The 13489-nt window shown below is 40.5% G+C and overlaps 1 protein-coding gene and 1 pseudogene across 11 annotated transcripts in view; one reads left to right on the forward strand and one right to left on the reverse strand.

Annotated features, from left to right (window-relative positions):
• NCOA2 (nuclear receptor coactivator 2) overlaps positions 1-13489 on the reverse strand; it is a 258144-nt gene that overhangs the window by 158283 nt on the left and 86372 nt on the right. For 8 of the 11 annotated variants that reach the window (XM_036437114.2, XM_036437115.2, XM_045581479.1 and 5 more), the window contains exon 2: positions 13287-13343. The gene's annotated coding sequence lies outside the window, so the exon portion shown is untranslated. The remainder of the gene's footprint in view (positions 1-13286; positions 13344-13489) is intronic. The other 3 variants (XM_045581478.1, XM_036437111.2, XM_036437112.2) reach the window with 1 other exon arrangement.
• Positions 1205-2114, forward strand: LOC118718578 (annotated as a pseudogene).

Consider the following 13489-nt stretch of genomic DNA (forward strand, 5'->3'; position numbering starts at 1 on the left):
GGAATGTAGCCACCATTAACAGTCCACATTCTCAAGACACTTGCAACTAAAATTGTAACCAGCAGTTAGTTTTCTGTCTTTGTGCCATTTGAGACTCATCAACAAAAGATACCCTTATTTCTGTGTTTCGTTTCTAGCTGTTCCTTTTGTAATGTCTTAGGACATGGCATAGCAAGATAACCACAAGGTCAAGAGTGTCAAGGACAGGAGTGGGCCCAGTGTCCATCGCCCTCCCCACACCGTACACCTACTACAATGCATCCTTTTATATTTGTTAGTACATTACTTTGTAATCACATTTATGTAACTTAATGTTTATCTGCCATTTCTCCTACCGCCCTGTGAGATGTGGGTGGGACAAAGGCCACACACATTGCTTCTGTCCACTTCACACATCCCTGCTTTGCTGTGTGCACAGTAACTGCTCTCCAGTGAATGGAAACTAAATGGAAAAAGAGTGTAGGTTGGTTGGACAATGAAAAACAAACCAGGAATTTCAACTAATCAAGAACTGCCATTTTCATCACTAGAGGAAGCTCTATGTTATACAGTAGGTCCTTGGTTTATGGCGGAGACCCGTTCCTACAGCAACGTAACGTGATTTTCACCTTGAATTCCACCCACATAAGAACCTACATCACTCCCATGGAGCACACACACAGCAGTAATGGAGTGGAACAGTAAAAAAATTTAAAATAAAGATGACAATTCCTGACCTTTACTTGTGGTAAATAAATGATAAAAAAACATAAAGCACATATGTACATATATCGAAATGATGGAACTTTTTAAAAATAAATAAATGGGAGATGGTGACGTAACCATGAAATAACGTACGTCAAGCCCAACGTAACCTGAGGACTGCCTGTGCTAGAAAGAGAAGAGATTTGGGAAATACGTAGTCCCAGGTTCAAATTCTAATTCTAGAGCTGCCCACCTGTCTGTATGACTTGGATTAATTCCTCTGAGCCTCAGTTTTCATCTATAAAATGGGAATAATTTCTCTCTCCCAAGCTGATATTAAGAATTTGAATAAAATAAAATATATTTAAAGAACAAGACAAATGCAGGTTTGTAAAAAGAGTTCCTTCTTAAAACTTCTTTATACTTTGACTCATCAAAGTATTATTTCCACGTTGTATTTTAAAAGAATGTTGTCAGGAGCTGGTGGAGGGCTGGTGGACGTAGAGGCAGAGGGGCCGCCATGGCTTGGCCTCTGGGTCCAGAGCACCAATTCCCACCTCTCCCCTCCCGGCCCCTTTTGCCTTTGCTGGAGCCCCTGCCTGGCCAGCCTCCCCTCCTGGTCCAGTGGGGGTTGGGGATTAGCTGTCTAGGGTCCCAGTGCCTGGCAGGGGCCCTCCTCACCCTCTGTGCATGGGGCTCCTCTCCCTTCGGTGCCACTTGAGCCTGTCCCCGAGGAGCACACTGGAGACCCTCGGCTGAACCCATCAGGCCCTCTGGCCGGGAGCGGCAGCTGCAGGATGTCTCCATCCCAGTCCCGATCATCTGCACCTCCCAGTGCTTTCCCCCTCAAACTGTGGCTCTGAGCATGGCTCTACAGGATGAGGGGACAGACAGTTGTCTTCACTGACAGCACGGCTGCCCGGGGAAGCGCCTACACGAGAGCCTGGGCCCCACCCGGGTCACCAGCTCCTCTGCAGAGCACAGCCGCCAGCCCCGTCCAGCAAGGCTGCTGAGGGTCACGCTTTCTTGCCGTGGGCTGAAGTGGCCTTGTCACGTGGACGATGACCAACCACTAAGGGCGCTTCTGAAGCTGCTAAAAGCCTTCCCACCGAGCCCTGATGTCCAGAGGCTGGCCCAGTCTGAAACGGCCCATCCACGCCCCACAATCGCACGAGGCTGGTACAGTTCTGGTTCGCCGTGGGGATGCTGGCTTTTGCATCAACCACAATCAGGCTTTGAAAACGGCCCTGTGGGCCAGTGTCTCCACTTCGTGGGCTCATCTGGCTGCCTGTGACTGGACTGTGGGCCACATAATCCGGTGCAAGCTGGGTGGCCACCTGCAGCCAGGCCCCTCCTCACTCCCACCTGGAGAGCCTGCAGCTGCTGGTGCTGCCCAGCTCCTGGAGCAGGCCACCCTCCCTGTGGTCTGAGGGCCCCTCAATGTCATTACCATCCCCAGCCCCTCTCTCCTCTGCGGGCTTCACTCCTACCTGTCTCCTCTGTCTTCCAACCCCAGGCGGCTGACATGAAGAGAATTTGAGATTCTAAGTAATTAAAACCTTTTTGATTTTTATGGTACATAATGTTAATTATTACCACTCCAAACTGGAAGCAGCTAAAAGCACTTAAGAGCTTTTAGAGCAGCTACAATTCCCCCGATGTAAAAAAGAAAAAGAAGAAAAAGAAGAAAAAAAAAGTGGGCAAAATCTGAGAGGGAGGGCGGCCACAATTTTTTTTTAACATTTTGTAAAATGTAAATGCCATGTCTGTTAATTTAGGTCATGACTATCTGAAATATAGTCAACATGAAATAGAAACTGTACTTCCAATATAAATTAAGCTTTTAAAAAAGTAATTGAAAGAATTCTCTAGTCACTCTCAGGAAGGTAGAAATCTAATTTTTTTCCAAATAAAAAATGAAATTTGCTTTTGAATTGAAAATTTTCTCTTTCTTTGTGTGAAAGTGTCATAGGACTTCTTATTATGGGAATTCCAAAAAATACCTTTTCAAGATTTAATTGAGTAAAATTATTTTTAAAGAGGGGGAACTTTTAAGTGAAAAAGAAAGTGGGCTAGCCCCCCCCCCTTTCCATCCTTCAAAACAACACAACCAATGTTAACATCTGAACATGTCCCACTGAATGAATTATATGTGTAAACTTGACTGAAGTAAAAAACAAAACAAAACAAAAAATCCCAGCTTACCACCACTTCTGTGACCTGCATGTTCCCTGTTGACCAATCAGTCACAGTCACAGTCACTTCTGATAGGATATACAATTCAGCAACTTCATGGGATAGAGGAGTGGCAAGCTCAATACTAAGCCTTGGCATGTCCTTACCCACACCTAGGTTAGCTTAGGGGTGGGGCTTTAATGGTCTGCTTTTGTTTTAGGAAAAGAAACTGTGACAGGCAAAACACTACCAATGACAGACTGGGTCTGAATCCCAATTTTGCCTCTAACTAGCGAATTAAATGAGGCGCCTGTCCCTGGGCCAATCGCTGAACCTCTCAGTCCTTCCTTGCCCCATTTCTAAAACGAGATAATAATAGCAGCTCTGTAATACGTCTTCTCTTTCTTTTTTCTGTATATGTGTGTGTGTGTGTGTGTGTGTGTGTGTGTTATACGGATTATTTTGAAAAAAGCTTAGAACACTACTTGGTAAGGAAAATATACACACTAGCAATTATAAATGATCTTTCAGTTCTAAGAACTTTCTATTCCATTTGTACTATGACTAAAACAGGATTTGTGTGGATAATACTTGGTTCTACATAGATGTCTATGTATTAAAACCACACTACTGATTGGCCCATAATCATGATTATCAATCTTTAGTAATATAGAAATGCTATTTTAAATAAAATAAATTTATATATTTAATGACATATTGACACATGTACAGTTATATGTACATAGATGGGCAGCTATAATGTTAAAAATGTTCTGTGAATAAAACAACGAAAAAACAAAACATGTTGCTCTATATAATGGAAAAAAAAAATAACAAAGTAGGATGCTTCTAACTCAGTTTCCTTCACAGCCTGATGTATATCTTTTGAGCACTCTGACAAAGCTCATTTTGTAGTATCTGATGGGATCAGTTAATCAAAACGCCTTTTCTGAGATCAGAATCATTTTTTCCACTTAACTAGAAAGAAGGCAGCACAAAATGTCTTTGCAATTGTTACAAGATCCAATTAAAAGCAGATGAGTTGGAAGACACAAAGTTTTATTTCACTATATTCATTATGGCCCAATATATAAAATGCTTTGAAAACAAAAAGCAGTTTATTCTCAACTTCAAATCAAAGAGGTGTTAGGCATCATCAGAACTCACTTCACTTTCTAACAGAGAATTTAGTCACGGTTTAAACTGACACAACACAGGTCAAGGCCAAGGACCACGTCTTGCCAAAAGTAATGGTAAATGTTTGTTTTTCCTGGTCTCTCTCTACCCCTCAAGCTAACCTACATCCATGTCAGTTTGAAGACATCATGAAAACCTTAACCACCTCATGAAACCTCACTGTGGTGCCTGAACGAATGACCAGGTATGCTACTTTCTCAATCAGCTCTTGAAACAGTAGGAAATAGGACCCCGGACTTCAGTAAAAACAATGATTTAATTAAAAGGAGCACTGAAGTAGAAATAGCACAGCGAGCCAAAGATATCACATTTATCAGGATAAATAAATAATAAATAAATGTCTTATTTTCTGTCCCTAAAATGAGAAAGGCTCCAGAAGAAGTAAGTGGGGGGCTCCTGTTGTGGGACTTAGGATGTCACCCCCAGAATGTCTGTGGGCACTGTGGCCAGCGTCGCAGGCAGCGGTTAGCTCTGGGGCTGAACAGCTTTAGTGATGAGCCACTATGGGAAAGGCAGATTTTTAAAATGTAATTTCCTTTTAAAAATAAGGTGGGGAAAATAAGATGGGAAACTGGTAAATATAGTGAGCATACATTATAGCCTAAAGCAATATGCATTGGCATTTAGGGTATGTTAAAACGAAAATAAATTTAAAAGACAACAGTGGTATTTCACAAAAGGATATCATTTTATATCTTCAAAAGATACTTTAAAGAGAAAGTCTGAGATTGACCTTGGCACATAATATAAATATGTCAGTGAGCAAGTTCAAAGAAGTAATAACTTACGTGTTAAGACAATAAAGATTTTACGAAACTTTGTGGCTGTTTTGAGGCAGTAGCAACATTAAACACTAAACTTCTACATTAGGAAAAAATGTAAATGTTCCACAGTATCTAGTTTCAAGGAAAACCTAAAATCTAGATTCCACTGGGCTAATAAAACACAACCTATGACAGTAGGTCCTCGGGTGACGTCGGAGATCCGTTCTGCAAGTCGGACCCCACCCACATAAGCACCCCCATCACTCACAGGGAGCACACACAGCAGAAATGGAGTGAAACAATAAAAAATAAAAAAAATTAAAGATAACAATTTCTGACCTTTACTTGTAGTAAATAAATAAAAAAATATAAAGCACATTTGTGCATACATCGAAATGACAGAACTTTTTAAAAAAATAACTAACTGGGAAATGGCAATGTAACCACGAAACAAGTCCAATGTAACCCGGGAACCGCCCGTATTGCATATTGATAAGCCTTCTGAAACCAGCCTAATCGGATTCAAGTCAAAGGAATTTTACTTTCCATTCTATTCAAATAAAACAACGAGCATGAGTAACCACCATATGGTTCTCAAAATATATTAGTGCAAAACTATCTTCTATTTCCAACTCTATTTTCTAACCTAGAAAACAGAGGTTTATTTTCTGGGGTGTAATAAAACTGCCATATAAAAGGAATTAGAAATCTAGATCAAATAGCTTTTTTAATGACTAAGAATTGAAAGGAACTAAAAGATCAACTGTTTCCTTTCGGCCCCTGCTCTGCCTGTTCTAATTTAAGCCACCAGTTCAATAACTGTGACACGGCCATTTCTTTTAAAGGTATTCTTTTATAGTTATATAAAGACAAACATCTCAGTCCTCATCAAGGCGCTGGAAGGGCCTTCACAAGTGTCCCCACACCTCTCTCCACTCCTGAGTCTCAGTCCTTTTCACCCCTCCAGGAGCAACGATAAGACTCTGTTCCAATTCTCTGACTGGATGGGCAACAAATAGCCAGTCCTTCGGCGGAGGCCAGAAAATCTCAAGAGTATGACTTCTGCTTATGAAATTTGTGTCACTGGCACCAAAGAGGCCAAAACTGTCGGCTTAAAGAAATCGAAGTTCTCAAATTCTATGAATTCTAAATCAGTATTTCTCAATCCTTTAAAAAGCAGTGAAGGCAAACAATTCTATAGACTCCGGCGCCACAAAAACCAACCTCTCACGGAGACACATGTTCAAGAGATCCTCCAAAACTGGACCGCATACGTTTATAGTATATGGTCAAATTCCATGTAGCCACTGTGAAATGCTGTATACCTCTTACTCTCCCTTTGCTCTTTTGGATGTAAAGACAGAATTGTGAGTAGGCCAAAAAAAATACATTTCCATTGATTGTAGACACCTATGAATCATTCATGAAGTAGCAAACAGTGCTTAGACAACCTAATGCATGGAATTAGGTTAAAGTCACAATTTGCAAAATTTACTGTTAATGTCTCTGGATTTCTCCCCATTCTTTTCTGTCTCAAGGAAGCAACACAACCCCCAATGGAAACCTCTATATGCTAATGCCAAAGAATGACAGGGGTGAGGGGTTGGTGAGGGGGTGGCCTACTTAATTAATTTTATAGATATGGACAATTTTATAAATAAACACTTAATTTATCCCTTACAACTAGATGTTGTAAAACTAGTGGAGACTGACATAAATGATGTGAACTTCAAAAATAAACTCTGAGGTGTTTAATGGAAACAGCCTGATTTTATTTGCTATTTTAACTGTACGGGGATTCTGGCGAGGTCAGCAGACTCAAATTCAACACCTGCCTAGAAAATAACATACACATTCTGCCACTTTCCTTCCAGAGGGAAAGTGAATGGCACAGTTAAAAATCCTACTAATTGACCCCAGGTCAAATGCCATATATTGCTGAAGTTACTACAGTGTCACTTATGTGAAATTCTGCTCATCGGAGACCTTCTCCCTAAAGCTAGCAACTCTACTATCCAGATGAGTTGAATACACAAGTTTGAACGGAAATCCAAAGCCCACTAACAAGAAGGCAGGAGAACACACATTTCTCTTAATCTCCAAACACGCCCCTTTCACACTCCCATGCACACAATTACCTGTCTTCCAGCGCACAAGAATGGGGCTGGGAAGGCAGAGCCCACTCTGTCCCAGCAATACCTCCTCAAAGACACGCTAACTCAAAAGACCTATGCAAGGTATAGACTGGTGATAGTTTTCATTTTAATTATTTCCAAAGAATATCAGCTATGCCAACAGAGAAGTTACACTTAGAAACTTCTAATGAAAGAAACAAATGGTGATTTCACAGAAAAATAGCTCTCAACCGAAACTCAACTTTTACAATCCAAGAAGCATCCTTATACATTTCACTAGAGGCCCAGTGCACGAAATTTGTGCATGGGGCAGCGGGGGTGTCCCTCAGGCCAGCATGCACCCTCTCCAATCTAGGAACCCTTGAGAGATGTCCGACTGCCCATGTAGACCTGATCCCGGTGGTGGGATCAGGTCTACACAGGCAATCGGATATCCCTCTCACAATCCAAGAGTGCTGGCTCTCAACTGCTCACCTGCCTGCCTTCCTGATTGCCCCCTAACTGCTTCTGCCTGCCAGCCTGATCACCCCCTAACCACTCCCATGCCAGCCTGATTGATGTGTAACTGCTCCCCTGCCAGCCTGTTTGCCCCCAACTTCCATCCTCTTACTGCCCTCCTCTGCAGGGTTGATTGCCTCCAACTGCCCTTCCTGGCAGGCCTGGTCCCTCTCAACTGCCCTCCCTTGCTGGCCATCCTGTGTCCACATGGGAACAGGCCATCCTGTGTCCACATGGGGGCAGGATCTTTGACCACATGGGGACAGCTATGTGTTGGAGTGATTGTCAATCTGCGTATTACTCTTTTATTAGATAGGATAGAGGCCCAGGTGCATGGGTGGGGAACAGCTGGTTTGCCCTAAAGGGTGTCCCAGATAAGGGTCGGGATTCCCTTGGGGCATGGGGCAGCCTGAGCGAGGGGCCTGTGGTGGTTTGCAGGCCAGCCACACCCCCTGGCGACCCAAGCAAAAGCCCCGGTATCTGGAATTTATTTACCTTCTATAATTGAAACTTTATAACTTGGAGTGGAGCCAAGCCTCCTGCTTGCTCCATGGGAGCAGCCGTTTCTGTTTGGCTTTGTTTACCTTCTATAATTGAAACTTTGTAGCCTTGAGTGGAGGTTTAGGCCGGCTAGGGCAGGCGGAAAGCTTGTCTTCTTCCATTGCCTGGGAAACCTAAGCCTCCCTCCTGCTCTCTGTGGCTGCAGCCATCTTGGTTGGGGTTAATTTGCATACTTGCTCTGATTGGCTTGTGGACGTCGCTTGTGGGTGTAGCAGAGTGATGGTTAATTTGCATATTACTCTTTTATTAGATAGGATTTTTAAAACTGATTTTTATTGCTACCTGTAAGTCTAAATTTTTGCTGTTCCAGAATTTGGATTAACCAGAAAAAGCAGGCTCTCTCATATTTCTAGTATACTGTTCAGCAACGCACTATGCTCACTAACATCACCACTTGTGGGCACCTGTGGAAACAGCAAGGCCATCATTCTAAAAGAAGACAGCCTCCTGTTCTAAATGAAGACTGTCTGGATTCTACGATTGTCCCAACCTCACTAAGCACAACGTACTAGTCTCGAGGGGGTTCCTTCCTCTGAAAGTACTATTAAGGCCATATAAACAAACATTTATTGACAACAGGCAGCTTTTGTTGTTGCCTTAATCTCCACTTGTATGAAAAGATTAGTGGGAACAGATGTATAATTTAGAAATCAATGTTTTGGGGGGTTTTTTTCTTTAAAAATCAGAAAGCCAAATTTCAGTGTAAAAATACTGAACAAGAAAATATAGAGCAAAACTTTCATTTCTACTCCTTCCAGTTTGTAATTTTTTGGTAATTATCCTGTATATTTCCCAAAACCTTCAGCACAGGCTAACACGATATAATAAATACCGTATTTTTCGGACCATAAGACGCTCCAGACCATAAGACGCACCAGTTTTTAGAGAAGGGAAATGAAGAAAAAAAGATTCTGAAACAAATAGTGTCCTAAAATATTTTATGTGCATTAAAACCCAACATCACAGTCATAAACACATGTAATCAACCCTGTAAAGTAAACAGCAGCATTTAGAACCATTTTAGAGCTGGGCAAGCACACAGGGACCACACAGAGCCGGGCAAGTAAAAAAACTTTTTTTTAAAAGTATATGTGTAGGCTATATTTGGACCATAAGACGCAGGGACTTTCCCCCCCCCACTTCTGGGGGGAAAGTGCATCTTATGGTCCGAAAAATACGGTACTAGAGGCCCAGTGCACGAAATTCCTGCATGGGTAGGGTCTCCAGGCGTGGCTGGAGACCAGGGCCAATCCAGGCCTCCCAGCTGCACGCCGGGGCCTTCCTTCCCCAGACTGCCGGCTGGGGCCTTCCTTTGTTGAACTCCCAGTTGGTGGAACTTTTGCCTGAGGGTTCAGTTTGCATTTTTGGCTTTTTTTATACAGGATTTCTGGAGGAAGGAGAGTCAGAAAGAAGGAGGGGTGACCTGAGGGTAAAGGGAAAGAGGGAAGTGAAAGGAGGGTTAATGGTGCTGAATGTATTTCCCTTTGGGGTGAAAACTAGGTCCATCTGTTTACACTAATGTGTGCATAAAAAAGGGAGGAAAACAGATAGTAGAAGTGCTTTAAAAACAGGCCTGTCACACAAACGGTTTCCAGCGGATGGCTGTGTGTCAGTCATACTCATTGGAAGGTAATTTCAACTCACCAGGAGGCTGCTTTGGCTCTCAGTCCAGCAGCCCATCTACCAGTTAAGAGCAGACAAGTCTGTGCAGGGGGACAAGGATTGGGCTTCTAGTTTGAAGACTTAAACAACAGGGGGTTTATTTCCCCATGACTGCCTACCATGCGGACATTTGGGCAAAAATTACAACAAAAGTAGCAATATAATTAAATGTCAGCAGATTCTGCCTAAAGCAAAAGATACATAAGTAAATATTGTAATTTGTTAGTAGATTAACACTGATTTTTCAGTGGACAGATCTGTAGCTCAAAGCCTCAGATCTGTAGCTCAAATCAAGCCGCCTGGGGATTCAAAATACAACAGATCTGTTAGGGTAGGTGGTGCTGCTGCTGCAGGTGTGCCCTGGGACTGCCTTGCCATCGCTGCTGTGTCCCCCACCCCTGTGACTCCCACGGGGGGACCCAGCTCAAGAAAAACATAAAACAAGTATTCATTGCAAATGTATTTACAACCATGTCAGGTCCAATATGGACATAATTCCTTCTGTCTTTAATACGGTTAATATAACAACAAGAAGTATATTATTCTCTGTTGTACTTTGGCGAACTTCTCTCTGCATAACTTAGTGCTGCCCTCTGCCAAGTATGTGCGTACAATTCTTCCCCACCCGAAATCTTCCCGTGTGCAGAAAGTAAACTTATAAAGAAACTCAAATTATATATGAATCCAGTGTGAATTCGGTTTTCCATAGTGAAGGGGGGGGGGGGGAAATCACACTTCAGGACTACATTGTCAAACATTCATCTAACGCTCGCTCCTGTTTTGACTATCAATTCTAAGAAAAGTTTATTGGCTAACTTTAAAAATGCTTAAAATGTGAGACTGGAATGGAAATACTGATGCAGCTATAGATTAAGTAGCATGGTTTGGTCTGTTAAATAAGTTTTTTCTTTTTAATTCAAACTACAGAAGCCCCTTCCCATCTGGAATTTGCATTTCCACTCATAGATGCAATCCTTTTGGAAAGTGTGAGGAAGTATAATTAGTCATATTTTCAAATAAAAACTTTAAGACACATTCAACAACACTTCCTTCAAAAATACTTTGTCCGCAGTATTATAGGTTTAAGAACAGATATTTTTATGTAATATGGACTCCGCAGCCTTGAAAATAAACTAAATGTGGAAAGCTGAAGTTCTTTTTGAGGTAATTCCATTTTACTTCAAAGCGATTCCACCTTATTCTTAAATTATTAAAAAAGTTCCCCAAGATGTAAGTTATTACACATTCCAAGATAAGGGTCCTAAGTAATGACATAGTACTATATTTCACACCACTTGTTTTCTGTAGGAAAAATGTAACAAACCACAGATGCCACTGTAACCTAAACTTTCTGAAACTGCAGGGGATGAAGAATGCTGATTCATGGCGTGCCCCATTCACAGGGAAAAAGGAGGAATGCCGATTCATGGCAAGCCACGTTTACAATGGAAAAAGGAATCCAATGGTAAAAGTAAATATGTCATGAAAGTGCAGAGTGCAAGTTTAAATTGTTCTGGTCGTCATGTTTCATAGTTTGAAAAAAAAGGTTAAAAATTGAGGCCTGTTAATGAAATATAAGCAAAATAATGTTTGACTTTTAAATTAATCTTGAAGTCCTCAAATATAAATATGGTTTTCCTATATTATACTTATTGCCATACACACACACACACACACACACACACACACACATAAAAATGTGTATATTCCAGGCCATTTAGAAGGAAAATGGAGCTCTGTGGTGAAGACAAGGTTTTTGGAGTGGCAAACTGCCACTTACTTGATATGACCTTGGAAAAGTCACTTAACCTCTCTAAGCTTCAATTTCCTTATCTGCTATTCTGAAGATAACTGAAAAGCACTTACATAATATCTGGCACACACAGTGGAAGAGCAATAAGTTACAGCTGCTGCTGTTAGTATTATCAAAGCAATCTCAGCAAATTGCACTTGTAAATTAGGTGTGAATGAGAAATGGCTGGATAATTCCAAAATTTTACTTAAAAAAGAACACAAAAACCCAAAAGGTCGGAATTAATTCTTTCTATAAATGAAAAAAATGGTGGCAGAAGGAGAAACTAATGCCTAAAGAAATCAAAAGAGATAAAAAATAAAAATACAAGAAAACGAGACAGGAAGCCAATATCCTGGAACATGTAAAGAAAAGTGGCCAGGGCACGAGAAAAGAATGGTCAGCTCCTGCCCACTTTCTTTCATAATGAATTCACACTATCCAGTGACAAGGAGTGGGAAAATCTAACTTATTTGGTTTTCAGAGATTAAAATTGTCCAATTTTCAGACACACGTCACTGTTCTTGATAAAGTTATCACAAAACATATCTAATATGGGAGCATAGCAAGGAGGTGGAGCGGTCCCACACCAGCTTCAGGTTTGACCTTTCCTTCATCAACAGAAGCTTCAAGGATAGTGACAAAATAAACACAAAATTGGAAGCATGACCCTCTGAAATCTACCGATTAAGCATATCTGAGCACATAAAATAGGCAACATGGGTACCGTATTTTTCGGACCATAAGACGCTCCAGACCATAAGACGCACCAGTTTTTAGAGAAGGGAAATGAAGAAAAAAAGATTCTGAAACAAATAGTGTCCTAAAATATTTTATGTGCATTAAAACCCAACATCACAGTCATAAACACATGTAATCAACCCTGTAAAGTAAACAGCAGCATTTAGAACCATTTTAGAGCCGGGCAAGCACACAGAGACCACACAGAGCCAGGCAAGTAAAAAAACTTTTTTTTTAAAGTATATGTGTAGGCTATATTTGGACCATAAGACGCAGGGACTTTGCCCCCCCACTTCTGGGGGAAAAAAAGTGCGTCTTATGGTCCGAAAAATACGGTAATTTCTCATAACATTTAAAAGCTACCAGTATGTAGTTTAAGTAACTAATATACCGTAAATTAATTTTACATGTAGAAATAAGTATAAGAAAGTAGTTCTGGTTTGTATTTACAGATGCAGAGCTCAAGGACTCTGAATATGAATAAATGCCTAGTATTTATTGCCCAATAATTATTTAACAAATATTTCCTCAGGCTTTCCTATATACCAACCTTTCTTAAATACCTACATGTTTAAGTAGACAAAAACGGTCCCGATGTTTAAGGAGCTTATATTCTATCAGAGGAGACTCAAAATAATAAAATATTCTGACAAAAATAAAGAGATTGTGTGATAAAGAGAAGCTATTTCAGACTGGTTGGACTAGAAAAGCCTGCTCATCAAATGTAAAAACATCTACCTCCATAAAACTGAAATTTGCTGCCAAAATCTCTAGCAGCTATTCTTTTATTTACATACAAAAATAAACATTTGCCAGGCTATGAAATTTGTATGTAATCTTCCCAAATATACACAATAAGTACTGATAAATAGGTATGGTTGTTCTACCTTCAAATGTCTTTTCAACACATAATAATAAAAAGAAATGGAGACAATATTTTTATAACAATTTCTTTGTATTGTTACATTTATTTTACTTACATATTATTTTGCTAAACTTTAAATGGAATTATTTTTAAGTACTTAATGTTACTTAAAAGTCAAAATAATCCAACAGAAAGGCTTAATTTTAACTCACCTGTACCTGTAAACAGTGCAGAAGATCTATAAATCTGTGGCCAAATCCAAGAGAAATCTATAATATAAACAAACAAACAAACAAACATGAATAAAAAATATATAGCATCTTGTGATTTTTATAAGCAACATATAAGTAATACTCATTTTATAACGCCTTTCCGTTACATGGTGAAACCAAGTAGACTTGTGCATTACTTCTAT

The sequence above is a fragment of the Pipistrellus kuhlii genome, unplaced genomic scaffold, assembly GCF_014108245.1.
Source record: "Pipistrellus kuhlii isolate mPipKuh1 unplaced genomic scaffold, mPipKuh1.p scaffold_m20_p_14, whole genome shotgun sequence".
Classification (NCBI taxonomy): Eukaryota; Metazoa; Chordata; class Mammalia; order Chiroptera; family Vespertilionidae; genus Pipistrellus; species Pipistrellus kuhlii.